We start from the raw sequence: 27,311 nt of genomic DNA on the forward strand, positions 1-27,311 counted from the left end.
TCAAATCAGCTTTAGCAGATTGCCGGGTCAGAGGCTCTGAAGTGTCTAGGGCTCGAAAAGATTAATACTACAGCCAGAGGCCAAGACTCATTTTGGTTTGGCACACAGCGTTAATACAGAAGACAAAGAACCAGAATCTGGTGGACCTGCTTCTGTAGGATGCAGTGCACCCTAAGGCATAATCATTCTGGACAGGAACATGTCAAGTCTTTAGAGGGCCAATGCAGTTTCTAACAAGTCCAAGGAAAAAAACTGCAAGAGCTCTCCATTGTAGAGACCATTTCTTTTTTAAATACAGAGAATATTTACTACTCTATAGGGTTGCTGTGTCCAACATGGTAGGCAACTAGCCATGTGTGGCTATTGACCGTTTGAACTGTGAATGGCCTGGGATGCTTGGGTGGCTCAGTTGGTTAAATGCCCCATTCTTTTTTATTTTTTTTTAAGATTTATTTATTTTAGAGAGAGAAAGTGCAGGGGGTAGGGGCAAAGGGAGAGAGAGAAAGAGAGAATCTCAAGTACATTCCCCGCTAAGAGCAGACCCTGATGCAGGGCCCAATTCCATGACCCTGAGATCATGACCTGAGCTGAAATCAAGAGTTGGACACTTAGCCAACTTAAAAAAAAAAGAAAAAGTAAATAGTCCAAATTCAGATTTGCTGTGGGTATAAAATACATGCCAGATTTCAAGACTTAGTATGAGAAAAATAATGTAAAATATCTCATTAATAATTTTTGTATTGGTTATATGCTGAATGATAATATTTTATTTAGATTTATTGCATTAAATGAAATGTATTATTAAAATAAATTCATTTCTTAAATTGTGGCTACTAGAAAACTTAAAGTAATTTATGTAGCTTATTGGACAGAACTACTATAGAAAGTTCCATGTTATTTATTATTACAAAAATAAAATAGTTCCTCTCCTCTGATTTTTCTGACCTCTTCCCTTGTAGGGAAGTTGTCAACATGTACACTAGGAAGAAATTCAAAATGTAATATACAGGTTAATGCATCCTCATCTATAGTCCAGAATTGTTTATCTGCCTTTCAGTTTTTCCATGAAGATAGTGCAACTGCTGGCTTGTTTTAATGGCTAGGGTTTTCTGTACAATTTGCAAACTATAAAAATTATTTAGACAAAAAATTTGAAATAATTTTTTATTTGGCGCCATTAAAAGGCAGGAAGAAGGGAAGAGGGAAAAGGCCTCATATTAATAACTTTCCTATCAGGGCAAGTTGTACTCTGATGTGTTTAAATAGACTTAACCTTTCTAAAGAAGAGATTATTGCAAAATACTCCTCTCCCACAAAGAACTTGGAGCCAATATCTCTATTAGAACATCAAATAACAACTGCAAATTCCCCAAAACCAGAATATTTGATCACTTTGCTTTCATATTGGTGAACAGCAAGCAACTTCAGAAAAGGTATTCTTGGATTCAACTTCCAGGCTTCCAGTGCCTACTGCCACCACCCCACATCCCCCACCGCCGCCAGCTCCCGCCTCATTTTTTTTCTTGTGGGTTAGTGGAAATTGTAATGTTTTATCATAATACTGACCGTTAGCTTAATTTGCTTTAATTTTGCAGATCCTTCTTCTTCATACCAACAGCCCCCCCCCGATTCTACAAATTTGGTGTATATTAACATTTAACAGAATGTGAAATAGTCTCAAGGATTCTCCACCAAATAGAACTGATTATACAAGGAAAACAAACCTAACTGAGCATCTGAGACATCATGGAAAGTATGTTTTGCAAGGCTCTTTGCATTCAGGAAGTTTTCTTTAAAATAAAAGTGGTCCTTTTAAAGAAAGCAAAACCTTATTCACTATTTTTGGAATGTGAGGAAAAAAAAATTCAAAAGTTAAATGCTGACTATGAAATCCAAAAGAAAGAATTACAACCTGAGGTGTGTCTGCCACAAAGAGGGTCTGCTCTGCTTCAAAGAAGTTGGGAGCAGTTTAACTACGTATATAGACAGTCTGATAGTACTTGGTAGACAGATACAACTTTTTGGACAGAACAGGCAGTTCTTAAATACCTGTCACCAGCGTTATATAGCAGACCAAGATGGAACTGAAAGATTCTCACGTCAAGCCTTTAACACAACAAAAATGACTTCATCTGTGCAATTAGTGAACAAACTGTTCCTGCTTGCCTAATAGCTCCAGGAGGAGAAACTTATTTTGACTTTGATTTGTCCCGGTTTTCTTGTGTACTAAGTGTTGCAACCTTATGTCAACTAAAATCTCTTGGCCTGATAATTACAGCCAACATTGAAAAACTACTTCAAATTATCAGAAAATAAAATGAGGGAAATGAAATTAAACTCAGCCCTTCCATCCCCATGTTACATCCCCTTCTGCACCTCAGAAGTTCTGTGGTCAAAATGTTCCAGCCCTTCATAAAATGAAACTAAATTTCTGATTAATAAATTAACTTTACAGAGTTATGCTTTGCTACTACTATCATTGCTTTATTGGCTTATTTGGACCAGTGTATTCCATGAAGTTTAAAATAATTATATTCTTTTACTTAAAGAAGCTCTAAGAAATCCCTTTCTTTCCCATTCAGTTTCAACTGTCTAAAGGAAGGTATGAGACCAATGTATATGAGAAATACATTGTGACCTGAATATCTCAGAAGAAAATTTTCAAATGGATTTTGCGATTTAACTTTGACTCATCAGTGAGCCTAAATAAGCAGACACATTGTTCTTTCTCATCAAAACCTGAAAAGAAATATCCAAAACCCTTCACAAACGTATCATTCTTCCAGGCCTAATCTATCTTGCTAATGATAAACTCTAGGAGTCTAGGGACTGTCAGCAAAGTGGTACCAACTTCTTCTGGTACTTAAGGATCCAGATTCATTATTCCAAAGTGAAAAATGGGTATAGAACAAGGGCAGCAAGTTGGGAAATGCTCCCATTAAAAGCAGCAATAAGAAGTCACTTATACTGTGGCTTGTCAGTGGGTGTTCTTACTCTACACTACACTGAATTTTAATCTGGGGAGAAAAATTATTTTCATTTAAAAAGATGTTTCCATTTAATTCCACATGTGATTTGTAAAAAAAAAAAATGGGAAAAAAGTTTTTTTTTCCTCTTAGTGTTGGAATAATATATGTAGTTCCACTCTTGTCACATGATTCTACTTTTCAAAAGGTCAAAAGTGCTAATAGGAATGAAAGAAGCCCAGGTATAGGGATAATGAAGGAAGCCCAAGTGCCTACTATGTGTTAATACAGTTATTACCTTTGAACTGAATTTACTTTATTCTTCTAAAAGAGAATCTGACTTAGGAGATGATTTTATTCCAGACATTTTTAGCACTTAGCCTGGTATCTTGAAATGGACAGACTCAACACCAATACTAGCCATTTCTGAGCATTTTCTATTCTTCAGGTCATAAAATATAGAACTAGACCAGGGCTAGGCTAAATTATTTTGGCAGAGGAGGCATATGAAGCACGTTCTCTAGGGAAAATTTAGGCCACAGGGTTGGATCACTAGCTGATGGTTACACAACTGATGAGAGATTCTGCTCAAGAGATTGTCAGTAGATTAAGTCAACCAGAGGCAACTACAGTCCTGTAGGTCCTCTCCTAGGGTCTTTTTTTTTTTCCTTTCCCTCAACATTTTAGGAAAAATACAGACATATGTTAACCACAGCAAGATGGATATAGTCAATATTTCAGAGGAGAGAGTTAATAATGTTCTTGGTATTTTAGAGAAGTGGTTAAAATTTAAATTTTGGAAAGAATTTCATTGAGGACAATGTTGGGAGGAAACAGGGCTTCACATATTTAAAAATATATATTTATTAAGTGTGTACTATGTGCCAGGCTCTGTTCTTGCTGAATTTTAAGGAGCTCATGTTCTAATTAGATTTAAGGATCTAAAGGTGAAGCAATGAATTTCCACCTATACTCATGATGGAATATTGAAGACCACATTTATCCTTCCCCCTTAAACAACCAAAAAAACCTGGTCAAAATCTATGAAACTTGTTTTCAGGCATTGGAAAACAAAAAGTACAGGACAGAGATCTCTGAAAAAGGCAGGGCGGAGGGGAAGTGGGGGACTAAGATAAGCCTGATGAATGCCTCAGCTGGTGTTTCCTGCCTGGTGAGGTTCCAGGCCACCGCACAGAGAAGTTTGGACTCAGCAGAGTTTGCTGATTTCCTTGAGTTGAGGAGACAGAGTTCAGAGTACAGAGTTGCCAAAGCAGCTAGACTTCATGGGACAGAGGATACTACAGAGAAGAAAGCTGCAATGAGGGAGAGCTCCAGATATCTGCAAATGCCCCCTTGAATCTTTAGCTGAATAACATTTGCTACATGAATTTGAAGAAACTACTTGAGAAGAAATCACTGGAAAGGAGCCAGCGGAGCAAACTTTGGGGCACACACAAGGCTGGGAACAGTTTAAGTTCCCACTAGCCAGAGTAGAAAGACTTCCTAACACTTAAGGAACTGAGTAGAGTCTTCAGAAGGATTTTGCCTCAATGGAAGGGTCAAATTAGCCCTATCTAGGCTTAGAAGCTATTCTGTACCCACCAGAGCTCAAGAGCAAGCCTTGAAAACACCACAGTGTTTCTGAGTAAGTTAACTGCATCCTATTGCAAAGCCCAAAAATATTTAAAGAATTACAAACATATTCAGTATCCCCAAAATGTTAAACTTACAATGTCTGACATTACATTAAAAATTACCAGGCATGCAAAGAAGCAGGAACATAAGATCTAAAAGGAGGAAAAAATCAATACAAAGAAACTCAGTAATGACATAGATGATGGAATTAGTAGATAAAAGCATTAAAACAGCTAGTATAAATACATTCCATATGTTCAAGGAGTTAGAAGAAAGCATGAGCATGACAAGGAGAGAAATGGAAGATATCTAAGAAGACCCACGCCAAATTTCTACAGTTGAAAAGTGAACTAGATGGGGCTAGAATTAATGGCAGATTAGACACGGCAAAAAGAAAAGATCAGTGAATTTGAAGACTCCAATGGAAACTAACCAAAACGAAACACAAAGACTGGAAAAAATGAACAGACCATCAGTGAACTATGGGACAACATCCAGCAGCCTAACATATGTGTAAGTGGAGTTCCAGAAAGTGAGAGAGGCAAGCGGAGACAGGAAAAAAAATATTTAAACAAATACACTTGATAAATTTCAAGCATGGCTTGAAAAAGATCCAGGGGCTCTTTTTAAATTATTACAAAGCACTGCCTCTGTAGTCCCTTCATAGAATGCCCTCCCCATGCTTCTCTATCTTTTCCACCTAACATACACTTTAAGCTCAGATCTCACAGTCTCCAAAAAACATTCCCAGTCTCATCCAAGTAATTTCATCCTTTCCTGAACACTGATCCCTTTTTGACCACCAGCTGTTTAACAATTAATCATGAAATGACTGAAGGGAGTTTTTGCATAGCTGTTTCTGTTCTTGGCTTTTTAGTTTAATTCAATTATTTACATATTTATGTCTTTCCTCCAAACAACCTCTGGATTCTGTCTCTTCCCTTATCAGAGTATCCTTTCTCTATCAATTCTCCTCTTTCCCTATTCAGGCATTTACCATCTTTAAAAAAACAAAAAGTTTAACAACTAAAACCCTTCCATGACCTTTCTACCCTACTTGGTTCCTAGATGTTCTTTTATCTTTTCCTCTTAACAACCAAGTCTCTGAAAAGATTATTCTATTTTTCTCACATCCCATTTATACCTGAACCCACTGCTATATGACTTCACCATCATCATCCCTGAAATTGTTCTTGTCAAGGCCTACAGTTACCTATTGGCTACAAAATCCACTGGATTGTTTTAGTTTTAATCTTAATTTATTCAACAAAATACTTAAGTATCTGTTGCGTACCCAGAGCTGGGAATATGATGGTAAGAAGTACAAATGCCCTCTCAGAGTTCAAGTCTGGCAGGAAAGTCAAACAGTTAAGTAACAAGGTACAGTAAGTGCTACCTGGCATTTGTTGATGATGGCTGCTCCCTCCCACTTGAACCATTCTTTGATATTGGCTTCTGTGACACCATCTTTTCTGGGTCCTCCTCTAATTCTGACCATGTGTTTGTAGACTTTTTACTAGGCTGCTCTTTCTCTACCTGTCCCATGTTCTTTCTGTGGTTCCTTCCTTGGCCTTCTTCCCAATCTATATCTTGTTTCCTTCATGATCTCTTCCATGTCCATGATTTCATTTACCTACTATAGGTTGATACTGCTAAATCTATATTTTCAGCCAAGATTTTTCTCCAAAGTTCCAGACTTTCTCTACCAACTGAATAGCTTCATTTGGATGCCCACAACTGCTCCAGAGTAAACAGTCTAAATGGAATTATTATTTACCCTAAGCCTGTTCTCTGCATTCCTTAATTTAGTAAATGGCAACTAGTCATCATTCATAGACTTAAACCTTGGCATCATCTTTGATTTCCCTCTCCTTCGAACCTCACACCATATTGGTTGTCAAATCTTATCGATTTGTTTCTAGGCATTTCTCAAAGGGTTTTCTCTCTATCCCCATAGCCAGTGCCTTAATTCAATGTTACTTCTCTTTTGGATCCAATAGTCATACCTCCCTGCTTCTGGTCTTGGTTTCTTTCAATCAGATCCATACAGCAAAAAGTGATCTTTCTGAAGGAGAATCCAATTATGTCACTTCCATGTTTAATATCTTTTGATAGTTCTCCATAGACTTCCAGGTAAAAGTCAAGCTCTACATCATGGGTCACAATGCCTCAACCTGCCAGCGTCATCTCTCACCTCATACTGAATTAATCAGTTCTCTGGATGCCCCATAGTGTCTCATACATCCTGGTATTTGCACATGTTGCTCCTTCTGCTGGTTCTTGCCAACTTCTACTAATGTCTCTTCATGGCCTTCTCTAAAATTCAGTTCAGACACTGCTACATCTCTACAGCTTCTCTGACATTCTCCTTCTCCAAGCTGAGATTAGATGCCCTTCCTCAGTATATCCATAAAATATTCTACATATATTCTTTGTGGAGTATTCATTTGGATTTTTAAAAAAAGATTTTTTTTTATTTATTTGAGAGAGACAGAGAGAGAGAGAGCATGAGCAGGGTGGGGGCAGAAGGAGAGGGAGAAGCAGACTCCCCGTTGAGCAAGGAGCCCGACTGGGGCTTGATCCTAGGACCCTGGGATCATGACCTGAGCAGAAGGCAGATGCTTAACTGACTGAGCTACCCAGGCACCCCTTCATTTGGATTTTTAAAAAATATCTGTTTATGTCTTTCCCATTACTAGATTGTGAATCCCTCCCTGCCCTCTCTATCTTCCTAACCTGCTTAATTTTTCATTAAGCACTTTAATACATCTTACTTCTTTGTCCTTCTCCCCCAACATGAATGCAAGCTACTGAAGGTGGGTACCTTTATCTGTTTTATTCACTGTAATATCCTTTACACCTAGAATACCTGGCACATAGTAACAACTCAGTAGTTATTTGTTATACAAACAAATAAATCTTTGTCCTGAGCATTTAGAACAATATCTACAACATGGTATTGGTTGTTACACTCTACTGCAACCTTATTTACTCATCTGGCACCCTACAATGGGTAGTGGATTCCTCACAAAGGTCTCAAAGAACAATATATTCTAGTTAGGTTCATATGTTCTTGCATGATTTTGACAGTTTTTTTTTTATTGTGGTGAAATATACATAACAAAATTTAACATTTAATAATTTTTAAAGTGTACAGTTTAGTGGCATTAGGTACATTCACATTGTTGTGCAAGCATCACCATTATCCATCTCTAGAACTTTTTCTTCTTCCTCAATTAAAATTCTGCATATTAAATAATAACTCCTCATTCTTCCCCACTACCTCCCATAGCCAGTGGTAACTACCATTCTATTTTCTGCTCTTTAAATTTAACTACTCTAGTTACCTTATACAAGTGGAACCATATCATATTTGTCCTTTTGTATCTGGCTTAATTTATCATAATATCTTCAGCGCTCATCCATATTGTAGCATGTATCCCAATTTGCTTCCTTTTAAAGGCTGAATAATATTCTATTGTATGCATATGCTACATTTTGTTTATCTGTTCATCTGTGGGTGGGCATTTGAGTTGATTCTACCTTTGGACTATTGTGAATAATGCTGTTGAGTCTCTGCTTTCACTTCATTTGGGTATATACCCAGAAGTGGAACTGCTGGATCACATGGTAATTCTGTTTATTTTTTTTCCCACAGCAGCTGCACAATTTTACATTCCCACCAGGAATGTACAAGAGCTCTAATTTCCCCACATCCTCACTACACTTGTTATTTTCTCTTGTTCTATTATGTTTTATAATAGCCATCCTAATGGGTGTGAATCATATCTCATTGTGGTTTTGTTTTGTATTTCCCTAAAGATTAGTGATGTTGGGCATCTTTTCATGTGCTTATTGGCCATTTGTGTATCTTCTCTGGAGAAATACCTATTCAAGTCTTATGCCCACTTTTTAATGGGTTGCTGCTTGTTTTGTTGAGTTCTAGGATTAACAGTATGACTGTATGTCTATATTTGAAGTTCAGTTTGGCTGTATAAAATATTTAGCTCACATTTTCTTTCTTTGGGTATCTTAAATATGTTATCTCATTGTCTTTCAGGATAAACTATTACTATCAAAAATTTGTTGACATTCTAATGTTATTTCATTTAGAAGTAATTTGGTCTTTTTTTTTTATCTAGAAAGGGTATTTTATTATTGTCCATTACATTTGGTAAAATATGTCTTGATGTTAGCCCTGCTCCTACGTTCTCCTGTGGACCCACTACCACCAACATGCCCATCCAAAGTGGTGCCACAAGTGTGGCAGTGTGCAAGCAGTGCTAACAGGGGCAGCACCACTCCAAAGTGTTTCCTGCCCCATGGAGAGGAGAAGATAATCACACACACAAGTCTGACTGCAGCTACAGGAATGGGGGCAGGCATCTGGTGTGACTGCAGGCCCCACCCATCAATGAAAGCTTCTCAGGGGAGAACACAGGGACAGGGTCCTGTAGTTCTGTGCTATCACAGCTCTGATAAATGCCTGGTTTGACTCAACTCAAGCTCAAGGTGGCCCCAGACTGGCATACTAATAACACAGGTACCAAACTCTGCCCATAACAGTCAAAGAGAGTCATTGTAGATGACTGGGTTGAAGACAAACGTGGCTCAGCCACAACAGTAGGGTGCACATAACACACATAGAAGAAACTCCTGAAGCACCACGTTCTGGTGAATATGGGACATTGCACTGCAGGGCACTACAGGGCCTCTTCTTCATAAGGGCACTACTTTCAAGAGCAGGAGACACAGCCAACTTTTCTAATACATAGAAACAGACATAGAGAGTTAGACAAAATGAGGCGACAGAAGAATATGTCCCAAATGAAAGAACAGGATAAAATCACAGCAAAAGTAAATGAAATGGAGATAAGTACATGCCTGATAGAGAATTTAAAGTAATAGTAATAAAGATACTCACTGAACTGGAGAAAAAAGTGGAGGAAGTCAGTAAGACGCTCAGCAAAGAGAGAAAACATGAAAAAGAACCAATCAGAGATGAAGAACCTGATAACAACTTAAAAATACACTAGAGGGAATAAATAGTAGACTATAGGAAGCAGAAGAATGGATCAGTGACCTGGAGGACACAGTAATGGAAAGCAATCAAGCTGAACAGGAGAGAGAAAAATGTATAGAAAAATGAAAATGATTAAGGGATCTCAGTGACACCATCAAGCATAATAACAATTACATTACAGGGATCCAAGATGGAGAAGAGAGAGAAAAGAGGGGAGAAAATTTATTTGAAAAAATAGTAGCTGAAAACGTCCTGAATCTGAGGAAGGAAACAGAAATCCAAATCCAAGAAGCACAGAGAGCTCCCAAGAAAATCAACACCAAGTTTGTATTTAAAAGGGCAAAAAGTAATGATAAAGAGAGAATTTTAAAAAGAACAAGAGAAAAGACTACAGTTACACACAAGGGGAACCCATAATGCTATCAGCTGATTTTTCAGCAGAAACTTAAAGGCCAGAAGCAAGTGGCATGATCTATTTAAAGTGCTGAAAGAAAAAAACCTGCAACCCAGAATACTCTATCCAGCAAGGCTATCAATCAGAATAGGAGAGATTAAAGAGCTTCCCACACAAGCAAAATTTTAAGGGAATTCATTACTGCTAAACCAGCCACATAAGAAATGTTAAAGGAGACTCTTTGAGTGGAAAGGAAAGACCATAAGCAGGAGTAAGAAAAGTAGGAAGCACAAAAGCAATAAAATTTGTATATCTAGAAAAATCAGTCAAGGGATTCACAAAATAAAAGGATGTGAAATATGATACCATATACATAAAATGTGAGGGGTGGGAGAGAGGAGTAAAACATTAGTGCTTTTAGAATGGGTTCACACTTAAGCGACCATCAACTTAATATAGATTGCTTGATGTATAATATGTTACATATAAACCACAAATCAAAAACTGGAAATAGATATGCAAAAAGTAAAGAGAAAGGAATCCAAGTATATCACCAAAGAAAGCCAGCAAACCATGAGAGAAGAAAGCGAGAAAGGAACAAAGAACTACAGAAACAACCATAAAACAAGTAACAAAATGGCAATAAGTACATACCTATTAATAATTACTTTGAATGTAAATGGACTAAATGCTCCAATTAAAAGACACAGGGTGGTGGAATAGATAAAAAAGCAACACCCATCTATATGCTGCCTACAAGAGACTCATTTCAGACCAAACATACATGCAGATTGAAAGTGAAGGGGAAAAACATTTATCATACAAATGGAAATGAAAAACATGCCAGGGTAGCAATACTTATATCAGACAAAATAGACTTTAAGACAAAGACTGTAATAAGAGACAAAGAAAGACACTACATAATCATAAAGGGAACAATCTAACAGAAGATATAATTCAATAACAGTAGGGGACTTTAACATCCCACTTACATCAATGGATAGATTATCCAAACAGAAAATCAACAAGAAAACAATGGTTTACAATGACACCTTGGACCAGAATGATTTAACAGAAATATTCAGAACATTCTATCCTAAGACAGCAGAATATATATTCAAGTGTATATGAATATTCTCCAGAATAGATCACATTTTAGGCCACAAAACAAGTCTCAACAAATTCAAAAAGACTGAAGTCACACCATGCACCTTTTCCAAACACAATGCTATGAAACTAGAAATTAACCACAAGAAAAAGTCTGGAAAGAACACAAATATATGGAGGTTAAATAACATGCTACTAAACAACATATGGGTCAACCAAGAAATCATGGAGGAAATTAAAAATACATGGAAACAAATAAAAATGAAAACACGGTAGTCCAAAATCTTTGGGATGCAGCAAAACTGTTCTAAGAGGGAAGTTTATAGGAATAAGGCCTACTTTAGTAAGAAAGAAAAATCAAATAAACAACATAACCTTACACCTAAAGGAACTAGAAAAAGAACAAACAAAACTAAAAACCAGTTGAAGGGAGGAAATAATAAAGATTAGAGTAGGAGTAAACAAAAGAGAAAAAAAAAAAAACAAACCAACAGAACAGATCAATGAAACCAGGAGCTGGATCTTGGAAAAGATCAACAAAATTGATAAACCTTTAGCCAGATTCATCCAAAAAAATTTAAAGAGAGAGAGAGAGAGGGAGAGAGAGAGGGAGAATTCAAACAAAATCAGAAATGAAAGAAGAGAAAAAATAACTGACACCATAGAAATACAAAGGGTTATAAGAGAATATTATAAAAAATTATACACCAACAATTAGACAGCCTAGAAGAAATGGATACATTCCAAGAAACATGTAATCTCCCAAAACAATCAGGAAGAAAGAGAAATCATGAACAGATTACCAGCAATGCATTAAATCAGTAAGCAAAACCTCCCTACAAACAAAGGTCCAAGACCAGATGGCTTCACGGGTGAATTCTACCAAACATTTAAAGAAGAGTTAGTACCTTTTCTTCTCAAACTATTCCAAAAAATAGAAGAGGAAGGAAAGCTTCCAAATTCATTCTATGAGGTCGGCATTACTCTAATATCAAAACTAGGGAAAGTACTACAAAAAAGAATTACAGGCAAGTATCTCTGATGAACATAATGCAAAAATCCTCAACAAAATATTAACAAACAGAATCAATAATACATTTAAAAAATCATTCACCACGATCATGGGATTTATTCCTGGGATGCAAGAGTGGGTCAATATTCACAAATCAATCAACGTGATACATCATATCAACAAGAAAAAGGACAAAACCCACTTGATCACTTCAATAGATGCAGAAAAAGCATTTGACGAAGTATTAACACCCATTCATGACAAAAACCCTCAATAAAGTAGGTTTAGAGGGGACATACCTCAACATAATAAAGGTCATATATGACAAATCCACAGCTAACATCATACTCAATGGTGAAAACTGAGAGGTTTTCTCCTAATGTCAGGAACAAGATAAAGATGTCCACACTCACCACTTAAATTTAACATAATACTGGAATTCCTAGCCACAGGAACCAGAAAACAAAAAGAAATAAAAGGCATCCAAATTCGTAAGGAAGAAGTAAAACTTTCATTATTTGCAGATGACATGATACTCTACATAGAAAACCCTAAAAATTCCACCAAAAAACTACTAGACTGATAAATGAATTCAGTAAGGTCACAGGATACAAAGTCAATATGCAGAAATCTGTTTCATTTCTACATAGTAATAATGAAGTAGCAGAAAGAGAAATTATGAAAATGGTCTTATTTACAATTGCACCCAAAATAATAAAATACGTAGGAATAAACTTAACCAAGGAAGTGAAAGACCTGTATTCTGAAAAATATAAAATACTGATGAAAGAAACTGAAGATGACGCAAACCAAAGGAAATACAGTCCATGCTCATGGATTGGGAGAACAAATGCTGTTAAAATGTCCATATTACCTAAAGCAATGTAAAGATTTAATGCAATCCCTATCAAAATACCAACAGCAAGAGTGCCTAGGTGGCTCAGTCGGTTGAGCATCTGCCTTCAGCTCAGGTCAAGATCCCAGGGTCCTGGGGTCGAGCCCCACATCAGGCTCCCTGCTCAGTGTGGAGCCTACTTCTCCCTCTCCCACTGGCTCTCCCCCTGCTTGTGCTCTCTCTCTTTCTGTCAAATAAATTATTTTTAAAAAATACCAACAGCATATTTTACAGAATTGGAACAAATAATCCTATAATTCGTAAGGGAATCATAAAAGACCCTGAATAGCCAAGGCAACCTTGAAAAAGAAGAACAAAACTAGAGGCATCACAGTCCCAGGTTTCAAGATATACTACAAAGCGGTAGTCATCAAAACAGCATGGTACTGGTATAAAACCAGACACAGAGATTAAGAGAATGGAAGAGAGAGCCCAGAAATAAACCCCTGATTATGTGGCCAATAATTTTTGACAAAGAAGGCAAGTATTTGTAACGGGAAAAAGGCTTTTTAACAAATAGTGTTGGGAAAATAGGACAGCTACATGCAAAAGAATGTGACTGGACCACTTTCTTATACTATATACAAAAATAAACTCAAAATGGACTAAAGACCTAAATGTGAAACCTGAAACCATAAAAATTATTTTTTTTACAGCACAGGCAGTAATTTCTCTGACAATGTTGCAGCAACATTTTTCTAGATATGTCTCCTAAGGGAATCAAAAGCAAAAATAAACTACTGTGAGTGTATGAAAATAAAAGTCTTCTGTACAGCAAAGGAAACAATCAACAAAACTAAAAGATGACCTACTGAAGGGAGAAGATATTTGCAAATGGCACATCTGATAAAGGGTTAGTATCCAGTATATATAAATAACTTATACAACTCAACATCAAAAAACAAATAATCTAATAAAAAATGGGCAGAGGACATGAATGGACATTTCTCCAAAGAAGATATACTGATGGCCAACAGACACACGAAAAGATGCTCAACATCACTCATCATTAGGGAAATGCAAATCAAAACCATAATGAGATATCATGTCACACGTCAGAATGGCTAAAATAAAAAACACAAGAAACAAGTGTTTGCAAGGATGTGGGAGAAAAAAAACACTCTTGCACTGCTGGTGGGAATACGAACTGGTGCAGCCACTGTGGAAAACAGTATGGAGGTTCCTCAAAACATAAAAAACAGGATTACCATATTATCCAGTAATTCCATTACTGGGTACTCACCCAAATAATATGAAAACCCTAATTCAAAGAACTATATGCACTGCTATGTTTATCACAGCATTATTTATAATAGCCCAGTTATGGAAGCAGTCCAAGTGTCAACTGATAAATGGATAAAGAAAATGGAATATTTATATTCCATTATATATATAGATTATATTTATTCCATTAAAAATAAAATCTTTAAAAAGAAAAAAAAAAACAAGTATCATCATCTACACAAGGCCACTCCTTCACAAGGCTGCTGTTTTATCTAATATATAGTAACAAGCAGAGTCAAGCAAAATGAGAAAACAGAAATATGCTCCAAATGAAGGAACAAGACGAAGCTGAAAAAATATCTTAATAATATGGAGATAAAAAATATCTTAATAATATGGAGATAAGGAACAAGACGAAGCTGAAAAAATATCTTAATAATAATAGCACCTAGGTGGCTCAGTGGGTTAAGTGTCTGCCTTCGGCTCAGGTCATGATCCCAGGGTCCTGGGATTGAGCCCCGCATCAGGCTCCCTGCTCAAAAGAAAGCCTGCTTCTCCCTCTCCCTCTGCTGCTCCTCCTGCTTGTGCTCTCTCTCTCTCTCTGTGTCTCTCCCTCTCTGTGTCTCTATCAAATAAATAGATAAAATTAAAAAAATAATATGGAGATAAGTAACCTACCTGATAAAGAATTCAAAATGATGGCTATAATAATGCTCACCAAACTTGGGAGAAAAATCTATCAACATAGCAAGAACTTCAAAAAAGAGACAGAAAATATAAAAAAGTACCAAATATTAGTCACAGAGTTGAAGAATACAGTAACTGAACTGACAAATACACTAGAGGGGTTTAACAGCAGATTGGATGAAGTAGAACAGATCAGTGAGCTGAAAGAAAAAGCAATGGAACTTACTAACAGAGAGTAGCAAAAAGAAAATAATTTTAAAAAATTAAAATAACTTAAAGGACCTCTGGGACATCACCAAGCATAATAACTTTTGCATTATAGGGGTCCTGTGAAAGAAAAGAGAGAGATAAAAGGGCAGAAAATGTATTTGAAAAAATAATGGCTGAAAAATTCTCCAGCTTAGGTAAGGAAACAAATATCCAGGACCAGGAAGCCCCAGAGAGCTCAAAAATGAATGAATCTAAAGAAAACCACACACATTATAATTAAAATGTCAAAAGTTAAAGATAAAGAGAGAATATCTCTATCTTCTTTTATAGCTTCTCTTTAACTTCTCTTGTTGCTTAAAAGCAATTAGATAATAACAAACTGTTTCATACAAGGGAAACCCCATCAGGCTATCCGCAGACTTCTCAGCAGAATTTTGCAAGCCACAAGGGTGTGGCATGACATATTCAAATGGTAAAAGAAAAAAACTTCCAACCAAAAGTACCATACCTGGTAAGTTTATCATTCGTCCCAATAGTTTACTTTTGCTTTTATTTCCTTTGCTGCAGGAGCCAATATCTAGTAAGAAATTGCTACAGCTGACGTCAAAGAAGTTACTGCCTGTGTTCTCCTTTTTATGGTTTCAGGTCTCACATTTATGTTCATAATACATTTTGAATTTATTTTGGGGTATGGTGTAAGACAGTGGTCCAGTTTTCCTAATACCATTTCTTGAAGAGACTATCTTTTTCCCACTGGATATTCTTTCCTGTTTTGTTGAAGATTAATTGATCATATGATTGTGGGTTCATTTCTGAGTTTTCTGTTCTGTTCTATTGATCTCTGTGTCAAATATTTTTGTTCCAGTACCATACTATCTTGATCACTATAGCTTTGTAATATAATCTGAAGTCCAGAATTGTTTGCTTCAGCTTTGCTTTTCTTTTTCAAGGTTGCTTTGGCCATTTGGGGTCCATACAAATTTCAGGACTGTATGTTCTAGCTCTATGAAAAATGCTGTTGGAATTTTCATAGGGATTGCATTAAATGTGTAGATTGCTTTGGGTACTGTAGACATTTTAACAATATTTGTTCTTCCAATCCATGATGAATGGAGAAAGATGTGGTGTGTGTGTGTGTGTGTGTGGGTGTAGTATATGTATGTATATATGTACTGTGTGTGTGTGTGTGTGTGTGTGTGTGTGTAAAAATACACACACACAATGGGTATTTCTCAGCAAAATAAAAATGAATGAAATCTGCTATTTGCAATGACATGGATAGAGTTAGAGTATTATGCTAAGCAAAACATGTCAGTCAGAGAAAGACAAATACCATGGGATTTCACTGATGTGTGGAATTTAAGAAACAAAACAAATGAGCAAAGGGGAAAAAAGAGAGTGAGGCACACTAAGAAACAGACTTTTAACTACAGAGATGGAGGTGGGTGTGGGATGGGTTAAATAGGTGATGGGGATTAAGGAGTACACTTTTTGTGATGAGCACCAGGTGTTTTATGGAAGTACTGAATTACTATATTGTACATCTGAAACTAACAGTGTATTATAATGAACTATACGTTCACTAACTGGAATTTAAATAAAAACTTCAAAAAAACCATTATACGATTCTCATCTCTAAAAAAGAAAAATAATAGATGTTTTTAGTATAGTTTATATTTACAGAATAATTGAGCAAGTAGAAGTTCAATATATACACTCCACTCCCCTCATTTCAGTTTCCCCCATTATTAATAAATTGTATTAATGTGATGCATTTGTTATAATTAATGGACAATTGTTTTTTATAATTAAGGAACCAATATTGATAATTAATATTAACCAAAGTTTACATTAAGGTTCACTCTTTGTATTGTACAGTTCTATGGGTTTTGACAAATGAATAATGATATGTATCTATCATTTTACACTTTCATACAGAATAGTTTAATTACCCTAAGAATATCCTGTGCTTCACCTATTCATTCTACCTTCACTCCTCTCACATCCTGACAACTACTGATTTTTTTTTTTTACTATCTCTGTAGCTTTGCCTTTTCTAAAATGTCATGTAGTTGGAATCATACAATATGTAGACTTTTCACTTACCAATATGCTTTAAAGTTACTCTGTGTCTTTTCATGGCTTGATAACACATTTCCTTTCATTGCTGAATAATATTCCACTGTATGGATATATTGGAATTTGTTTATTCATTCACATATCGAAAGACATCTTGGTTGTTTCCAGTTTGGAGAATTATCAATAAAGCTGCTTAAACATTCATGGGTAGGTTTTTGTGTGGATATAAATTTCCAATCCAACTGGATAAATACCTAGGAGTTTGGCTACTGTGTGGTAAAACTGTGTTTAAGCTTTAAGAAATTACCAAACTGTTTTCCAAGGTGGTCCCACTATTTTGCATTTCCATAAGCTATAAAGGGGCCTTAGTGTTCTTTGCAACCTTTCCAGCAACTAGTATTATCAGGATTTTGGATTTTAGTCATTCTAATACGTAAGTGGTATAATCTCATTGTTGTTTTAATTTGTATTTCCCTAATGATACATGAGGACCAACTTGTCATATTTCTAGTGAATACATGTGCATTCATCTGTGTATCTTCTATGGTATTAAATTCAATTTGCAAAGAAAAATTTAAGAACATTTACCTCTGTTTTCATAATGAATATCAGTCTATAGTTTTCTGATAATGTCTGTTTGATTTTGGTATCAGATTAATATTGGTCTGATAGAAAGACTTGGGAAGTAGTTCCCCCTTTTTATTTTTTAAAAAAATTTTTTTATGTTATGTTAGTCACCATACAGTACATCATTAGTTTTTGATGTAGTGTTCCATGACCCCTTTATAATTTTCTGGAAGAGTTTTTGTATAACTGGAATTATTTTTTCCTTAAATGTGTGGTACAATTCTGACATTATTTCTTCCTTAAAAGTTAGGTAGGATTCACCAATGAAGTCACGTGGGTGTCCATTTTTCTTTATGGGAATGTTTTTAACTATACATTCAACTTCTTTTGTAGATGTAGGGCTGTTCAGATTATTTCTTTCAGATTGATTTTTGAGAGTTTGTTTCTTTTATGGAATTATATCATAGATCTTATCCTTGAGGCTTTTTGACTTTGCTGTCTAGGTATTCTGTGTTTATACTGGCCATTTAAAAACTATGCTGCCAGCTCATTAGAATTTTCTAAGGTTTGATTTGGAAAACTAGAATTACAGTATAGTAAAACATAAATCAGTATAGTTAAGATATCCCTAAGAAAATGTATAAGTGACTAGTTAATTGCCACATGGCCACATATAATACAAGTGAAAAAACTGAGACTGAAGTTAGAATATCCTTAAATATAAAAAAAAATTTCACAACTCCACTTTTCAGATTATAATGTGAATTTTTAATAAGATTACTAAAAATTTAAGTATTTTGCTTTTGTACAGATAACCAAAAGCATTAATATTTATATAAGGATATTACCAATAAAGTGTTTTTGTTTATGTAACTAAACTTCTTTTATGTATTTCCTGGGAGAATCATTCAACACCTCTGGGCTTCAATTTATTCATTTGTAAAAAAGAGGCAATTAGACTAGACATTTGCTAAGATTTCTTCTAGATTTAAAAATGTTACTATTCCAATACTTAGAATTTACTAGGAAAAAATATTTGCAAAGTTAACTATGAAGGGCTTAATTCTAAAGTTATTTTAATCTACTCAACATCAATTTGAACATAAGTATACACAGATGACTAACAAATGATCTGTAGATATTGTAAAATGAATTTTTCCCAAGTTTATTCACTTGTAAGATGCCAATCTAAAGTAATATTGTTTTGGGAAGAGAGAAAATGGAGTCACAAATAAAATCTTTACACTTCATGTTCCAAAGGAAGATAAATGTCTCTTGTTTAAGCTATCTATTCCAAACCCAAGTCAGAGTGACACTCACTTTAGTGTCAGTGCTTTTGTTATTAATCACCCTAAGGAGAAAGGTAAAAAATGTTTTTGAAAAAACACTTTGGCACCGTTGCAGCAGCTATTAAAGTAGAGGACTAAATTGTGAGAATTTAAGTTCTTCATGGATCCTGGAAATTCAGCTTGTTTTTGTGAAGAACTTGATCAGAAACAAAACAGTTTCGCTGAATGTTATGTTGTCTGGGCACTCTTCAAGAGCACATGGACACAATTTATTCTCTAACAGGAGCCATGCTCTGGTTCAGATATAAAAGTTTCACAGAAAAACTCTGCAGGGTATGTGTAAAAGGAAACATTTAAAAATTGTATTATAATTACAACAGACTATAAAGATACAGATTTAGTCATTGTTTATCCTTTGCTCATTCTTGGAAGACTTTAAAAACTAAAATTTGTAATGAAAAAGTTCTGGAAATCTTGAGTGTGGCTTACCATCCAATTTTCTTTATATCCAAGACAAAAATTATACATTTTAAATAAAGGTAAGTTCAGGCCAATTTGGTGTTTTAGAAGCAGCATCATCTGCAGTAGAAGCTTCTGGTAGTTCCCTGCAATGCATCCCCAGTCCCACCTTGGATGTTAGCCACAGCTGTAATAAACTTATACTCAATCTCAGACTCACCTTTTGGTGAAAGCAACCCATCTTCAATCAATGTCCCATTTCTCTACTTTCTGACAAAGTGTCCTTTCCAAGGCCATGGAGCCACCAAGGTGCACAGGGAACTATATCCCAGAAATGTAGAGGAGTAATGGCATCAATGGGTCCAGGGCTAGTGGAAAGATGATCCAGCATCTAGATCTTCTGGTGGACAATTCTGGGTAGCATCTGTTTGTTTCTCTTTGTTTTGTTTATACTTTATTTTTTAATTTGTTTTATAAGACAAAAAGTATTTTTGTTTAATACAAAATAATATACTTTGATTGTAGAAAGTATTTGATAATAGATTTTCCAAAATCCTTCTCAGACAAAAAAACTTCATCAAAGATACAGAAGATCTGAATTAAGTTTCTTTTTTAAATGCACCTGTTCATTTTTAAGGACGTGCTGGGTAATCAAGTCCCAAGCACCTACAGTAGAAACCTTGATAATATTTCCTTATATTGTATTTTCTTCCCCGTCTCATTCTTCCTGCTCTCTCACTCCTGTCTCCTGGGATTAATTCACAAATAAACTTCTTGTGCCTGAGTGTTTGTCTACAGATTTGTTTTAGGAGGAATACAACATAGGACTTTGATATGATAGCAGAAAGCAGATCCTTAGGTTGGGCTTCTAGAACTTGGTCCCTTATCCTATTGTAAGAATAAACAGGACGGGGATGCCTGGGTGGCTCAGTTGGTTAAAAGGCTGCCTTCAGCTCAGGTCATGATCCCAGGGTCCTGGGATTGAGTCTTACATCAGGCTCCTTGCTCAGCGGGGAGCCTGCCACTCCCCCTGCTTGTGCTCCCTCTCTCTCTCTCTCTCTGACAAACAAATAAATAAAGTCTTAAAAAAAAAAAAAAGAATAAACAGGACGATGGTAATCTCTGGTGTGCATCACAATTCATAAGAAGCTCACCTGTGGTGGATTGGGACAAGAAGCCATGAGTTATCCAGTAGCTCTGTTCCTAGAATGGTTTGGGGACAAAGGATTGTGGAATTAACTAGCATTTGTTAATTGTCTTGGAAACCTTGAAAAAAGGAAGTAAAAGAGTCAAATCCACCAACTATCATCTTAGGGCACACTGAAAGCCAAAAGGCCACTTCTGCAGTATTTAAAGAGACCATTTTTCCCTCAGCCGTAGGACAGCTGTGGTGAAAATCAGGCCCAGAGTTTAAGGGTGGCAGACCTGAAAAGGAGATGATATGTGCAGCCTCTACAAGTCGGCTTTGCTGAAGTCACAGCCCTGATATCGAAGGAGAGGCACTGAGACTTGAGATGAAAAAATTTGGGGGGATGCGCTTGAGCAGCTTGAATATCATGTCAGCCAAAGCAGTCTTTTCTCCTTTACCAGATGACAGCAGCCTTGCCTTACCTGGAGGCCATACAGTGTTCACTTAAGTGGATGTCTTCCATGTACAATAACACCTACCACCTCAGATTTAACTTATCTTCCCCCATTGCCTTGCGAATAATGTGAAGTTTCAGCTGAGAGAGAAAATACAGTCCTTGATCTGGGAAGAAAGAGCCTATTTACTGAAAGAATTTTAGGAACTGGCTAACAAGCACTGGCAGAAATCTGGAGAACATGTGTGGGAATAGATGTTGAGCATGTTGGACCACAGCAGGGAGAATACAAGGCTGGATAGAGGAGAGTTTATTGACATGAGAGCACTCTCTTATGACTCAAGATTTAACATCCTGGCAATGGAGCTGGCAAACAGACTGTTTGGGATGACTTCACGAAATTTGGTTGTGATGGCCTACACTAAGTGAGATGGAGATGCTAAAATCGCCTTGTCAAAGTACTGAGGAAGAGGTCAGTGGCTGAGAGGTGGGAATGTTAGAATGGATTTATTTCTTGTGTTGAGAGAGCCACCCTACTATTTTCCCAGGAAGGATCTAGAGAATTCTCTTTACTAAGGAAATAAAGAATGTAACTAATGAGGCTGGCACTGACATCTCTGAGAAAAGTCAGTGGCAGCTACATTCTGTAGGCCAGAATTCACAGGAAGAGATATGATGCCACAGAATTGGGCTCTCTGGTATTAACTGAGATGGTAGGATTCCATAATGGCAGGAGGCAGGTAGTGACAGTCAGTTATCAGTGGCAAAGTGGCAACAAGCTGAAGTGGCAATCAAGATTCCCTGGTAAGCAGCGATCTGTGATGGTGATTAATATATACCATGGTGTACCTCATGCTCAAGGTAGAAGGTAGTAGACTAGAGTGTAGCTTTAATTGTAAAACCCAAAATAAAGCATGAGCTGGTGAGAAGACTGATGCCAGCTGCTATAAAGAAGTGTTTTCCTGTAATTATTCTCTTATCATGTCCATCTATTGAAAATGAGGCCAAAGCCCTTTGAAAAATGCCACCTTGGGGTGCCTGGGAATGTTGTTGGATAAAGGGCCAAATTGACTTGATATCAAGTAATCTAAGATGTTATCATTTTTCCTCAATTAGAGTGGGGTGTTATGGACACCAGGTAACAAAGTCTGGGCTCCAGTCCATCTTACAGTACTTTCAATTCAACCAGATAGGTCCCTGTGGCTATTTCCCTGATCTCTGAGTACATACTTGGGACATTCTTAACAGCTCCACATTGATTCCCTGACATATGGAATAAAATCCATTACGGTAGGAAGGATCAAGTAGAAATCCCTAAAATTGTACCCTGCCACCCCAGCCAAGATAGTAAACCAGAAAAAATATTGCATTCTGAGTGGAACTGCAGAGATCAGCACCATCTTCAAACACTTAAAGGATGCAGAGGTGCTAGCCTCTGCATTCTCCCGTGTGACCCTGCTAAATCACAAGGACCACGGTAGACAACAAAGGACTATCAGAAACTTAACCAAGTGATCATGCCAGTCATGGCTTCAATGCCAAATATGATACCTTTCCTGGAACATATCAACACAGGCTCTGGCATGGTATATGACTGTTGACCTGGAAAACTTTTTTTCAATCATTAAGAACATCAAAAGTGTTTATATATACATGGGAAGGATAGCAATGTATGCTAACCTACTGTCACAGGGTTATGTTAACTCTCTTACTCTCTCACTATGTAGTCTGCAGGAATCTTTTTCATCCTTATATTCCACAAAACCTCGTGCTGGTAACTTGTATTGGTAAATCAGGGTAATCAGATTTAGTGAAGAAGAAGTAGAAAGGACTCTTGGTGCCCTATAAGATAGAAGATAGAAGCTAGAAGATACAAGATTCAGATCTTGCAGATTTTAGGGGTCCAATGGTCTGGAGGATGCTAGGACATCCCCTCCAGGGTAAAGGACAAGTTACTCAGCCATCAGAAAGGATGAATACCTACCATTTGCATTGACATGGATGGAACTGGAGGGTATTACGCTAAGTGAAATAAGTCAAGCAGAGAAAGACAATTATCATATGATTTCACTCATATGTGGAATATAATAAATAGCACAGAGGATCATAGGGGAAGGAAGGGAAAACTGAATGGGGAGAAATCAGAAAAGCAGACAAACCATGAGACACTCTGGACTCCGGGAAACAAACAGGGTTACAGAAGGGAGGGGGGTGGGGGGATGGGGTTACCGGGTGATGGGTACTAAGGAGGGCATGTGTTGTGATGAGCACTGGGCGTTATATGCAACTAATGAATTGTTGAAAACTACATAAAAAACTAATGATGTACTATATGTTGGCTAACTGAACATTAAAAAAAAAAAAGGACAAGTTACTGAACTTGCACCCTCTACCATTAAGAAAAAGGTATAGCATGCTGGGGGCTTTGGCTTTTGAAAGTCAAATACTGCTCTCACCCATTTGTGGGGAGATTTGGAAGGCTGCTAGCTTCGAACAGAGTCCAGAGCAGAGAACCTGTGCTCCAGGTTCAGGCTGTGACATAAGCTGCCCTGCTCCTCAGCTGATTACATGACAGATTATCCATCGATACTACAGACACCCAAGTTAGGACACTGTGTAGCATCTCTAGCAAGTTCTAATAGCACAGATGTTAGGTTCTGGAGCAAAGTCATGCCTTCTCATTGTTTGAAAAGCAACTTCTGGCATGCCTCTGTATCCATCAGAAACTGAAAATCAGATGTCAAGTGATTAACTGGAGTTGCCCATCATGTGGTGGGTATTATCAGATTCACCAAATCATAAGGTCAGATAGTCACAGTAGTAATTCATCATTCAAGGGAAATGATGCATTTGGAATCAAGCCTGAGTAAGTCCAGAGGGCATGTGTAATTTACATGGACAGGTAGCCTAGATTCCCCTATCATTTACTTCTCTTGCACTAATGCATCTCCTTCAACCTATTCCTATGATCTCATGGGGAATTCCCTATGATCAGTTGTATCAGTTATTTATTGCTACAGTAATGCTATATAATAATCAAAAAAATCTTTATGAGAATCAACAATGAGTATTTATTATTCACACATCTAAGGCCAGCTGGGAATTGGCTAAGCATATGTTCTGGTCTTGGCTGGGCTTGCTTACATTTTGAGCTTGGCGGCTGGGTGACTGGAACAACTTTGCTGTGTTCCATATATCTTTTGTTTTTCATCAGACTCTCCCAGTTATGTTCTTATGTCAGTGGCAGAGGCACAGGAGAAGGCAAGACCGATCATCCAACTATTTTTCAAGCCTCTGCTTGGATCACATTTGCTAACATTCTATTGGTCCAAAACAAAATCACCTGGCTAAGTTCAGAGTCAAAAGGTGAGGCAGAATGCTCCACCCACAGTGGGAAGGCAATGCAAAATTATATGGCAAAATGTATGGAGACAGGAAGAGGTGAGGAACTGAAGCTCTTTTTTTGCAATGCTAACCTGCCAGGTGACAGATAAAGAAAAAGCAGGCCTTGTTCATGGATGGACCAGCTTGATACACTGGTGTGAGCCAACAATGGCTGGCTTCTATACTACAGCCTCTCTCAGAGGAGGCCATAGAGATTAGTGGTGAGGGAAAAATCTTCCCGATGGACAGAACTTCATACAGTACACTTGGTCATCCATGCTGATAGAGAAAGACATGGCTTGAGTTAAGAATGAAAAAAAGTCTATTTGTTTATGGCAAAATGTGCAGATTTTTGTATATGGAATGCCAATGAGAGAACACTCACATGAAGAAGCAAAGATCAGGCAGACAGGATGATTCCAACAGATTTCAGCCAGTCTTGTCTGTAACCACTCAAGGCTTGCACAACAAACCCATGAATAGAATAATCATGGTGACAGAGATGGAGGCCATGCATGGGATGAGACCAACAGCTTGGGTTTTTTCTCATTAAGGATGATCTAGTTACTACCACTATTGAATATGTGATCTGTCACAAGCAGAGACCAATGATTTGGTACTATCCCTTTATTGAAATCAACTAGCTACTTGGTAGCAAGTTGTGTGCATTAATTTCCTTCCACCCCAAAGGAGGAAGTAATTCATTCCTATCATTAATTTGTACTCTTAATATAGGCTTGCCTTCCAGCAGTACCTCTGCCACCATTACTATCTGATAGTCTACAGAATGCCTATTACCAACATAGTATCCTGCATTACATTGCCTCAGACCAATGGATTGTTTTATAGCAAATGAAGAACATGAATGATTAGATCAATGAACCTACATATACAGCATTATCTAGAAGCAGTTAATCTAGGAGAACAATGAAATGACCTATTATAGGGTCAGCTGAGGCATCAGCTCAGGTATAACATCCTGTAGGATTAAGATCCTATTTTCCAGGACATGATACACGTACTATACCAATGACCAGTATATGATACCATGTCCCCAAACGCGAGGTGCAGGAACCAAGAGGAAACAAATAGCATTGGCCTTTCTTACCACCATTCCCAGTGAGCTACTTGTAGAATGTGTTTCCCATTCCTACCACCTTAGGCTTTGCTGGATTGGAGGTCCTGTACCCTGACAGGGTAAAGGGGAGAAGCTGCCATACTTCCACCAGGAAGCACTGTAAGGATTCCACAAAACTGAAGCTACGTCTGCCAACTGGTCCTGTTGGGCTGTTCATGTCTGTGGGACAACAGGCAAGAAAGGGGAGTTAATAGGTTGGTTAACATGAGGAACTAGGAATGTGACTACAAAATGAAACAGTGAGGATGTGTCTGGAACTCAGGTCACTGGGGGCGTGTCTTGATGTTTCCAAGGCTGGTGAGAACAGCATACAACAATTGTGATAATCATAACCTAAAAAGGGCAAAGTAACCAAGACTCTAGATCCCTGAAGGGATGAAGGTCTGGTGCACTCTAGCAGACGACCAAACTAGACCAGCTGAATTTCTGGCAGAGAGCAAGAGCAAACCTCAAATGAGGGGTGGAGGAAGGAAGATAATGCATATATTTTGGCTTTGGGTTCAGTAATAACAGGAACTGTAGCTTGTCTAATGCTTCTGGGTATTTTACAGAATGTGGCTGACCACCACCTTGAAGACTTGGTGATGGAGTGGACTTAACATGGGACTCAAGCAGTTCTGGACAGGCAAGAACTATTCAGCAATAAACACCTCTTTTGCCCAACATCACATCCCCTTGTCAACTTCTGCTATCGGCCACAACTACACTTGACGGTGCTGAGCTCAGACTTGTCCTTTGTTGCTAGTGAAATCCCACCACAAGTGTGAGCCATGCATCTTTTTGTTTTCTGATCCAAGTCCTTTTTCAGTGTTGGGGGAGCCTCCCTTCCCACATGAAAAGTACAGCCCAGAAGTGCTGAGGTAGTCAATGCTCCTGGAGGTAACTTTCAACTAATGGCGGATGGAAACTGGTTAATAATTAACCTATCCGTATTAGGTGGGCATTTTTGGGAGGCATTTTGTAAGCTCCTCAGGTCTTAGAGCCCAAAATGCCAACCTTAATAATATACTTTTGTATGGGTTTTCTTCCTTTTGCTCTTCCTGTTCTCTCACTTCTGCATCCTGTGATTACCTCACAAATGACATACTTACACCCAAGTCCTTTTCTCAGGGTCTACTTTCAGGTGGGCTAAACTAAGATGAGCACCATTAATCAAATGCATTTATATATCTTTTCATGTAAGTATTTTAGAAATTTTCTACACTGTGTGCAAATAATTCATGAAGAATTATTTGCAAGGTGAGGAGATGACAGCATCTTATGTATTTTTTTTTCTGTTTAGGCAATAAAAGAATTGATCACATGATGCTTGTTCACTCTGAAACACATTGAAACTACCTTCAATTCAATTTCTATCTTATAATAAATATTCTAAGACTATCTGACACTTGAATAGTATAGGAACTAATGGACAAGCGGTGAAAAGCTCTATATGCTAATAAATATGACCAATAAATTCCAAATTCATACTTTCTATGACATATAGGCTTCAAGTTGTCACAGAAAATTTAAGTCTGGTATTAGTCTCTGCCAGAAACTTCCTTAACAAGTCTTATAATACAAATACACATAATACTTTTCATGCTTAAATAGTCACAAAAATTGAATAACTCACCTAGCCAAATTCCCTTTTTTTGCATTGAATCTATTTTTGATCAC

The 27,311-nt window shown here is 37.1% G+C and overlaps 1 long non-coding RNA gene across 1 annotated transcript in view; it reads right to left on the minus strand.

Moving 5' to 3' along the window:
- The window catches only part of LOC103676500, a 51,296-nt gene extending 24,360 nt beyond the window's left edge, over nt 1-26,936 (minus strand). The window contains exon 1 of the long non-coding RNA XR_005836729.1: nt 25,623-26,936. This is a non-coding gene — a long non-coding RNA (uncharacterized LOC103676500). The remainder of the gene's footprint in view (nt 1-25,622) is intronic.
- Between the last annotated feature and the right edge of the window lie 375 nt (nt 26,937-27,311).

This window comes from Ursus maritimus, unplaced genomic scaffold (assembly GCF_017311325.1).
Source record: "Ursus maritimus isolate PB19 unplaced genomic scaffold, ASM1731132v1 scaffold_21, whole genome shotgun sequence".
NCBI classification, from domain to species: domain Eukaryota; kingdom Metazoa; phylum Chordata; class Mammalia; order Carnivora; family Ursidae; genus Ursus; species Ursus maritimus.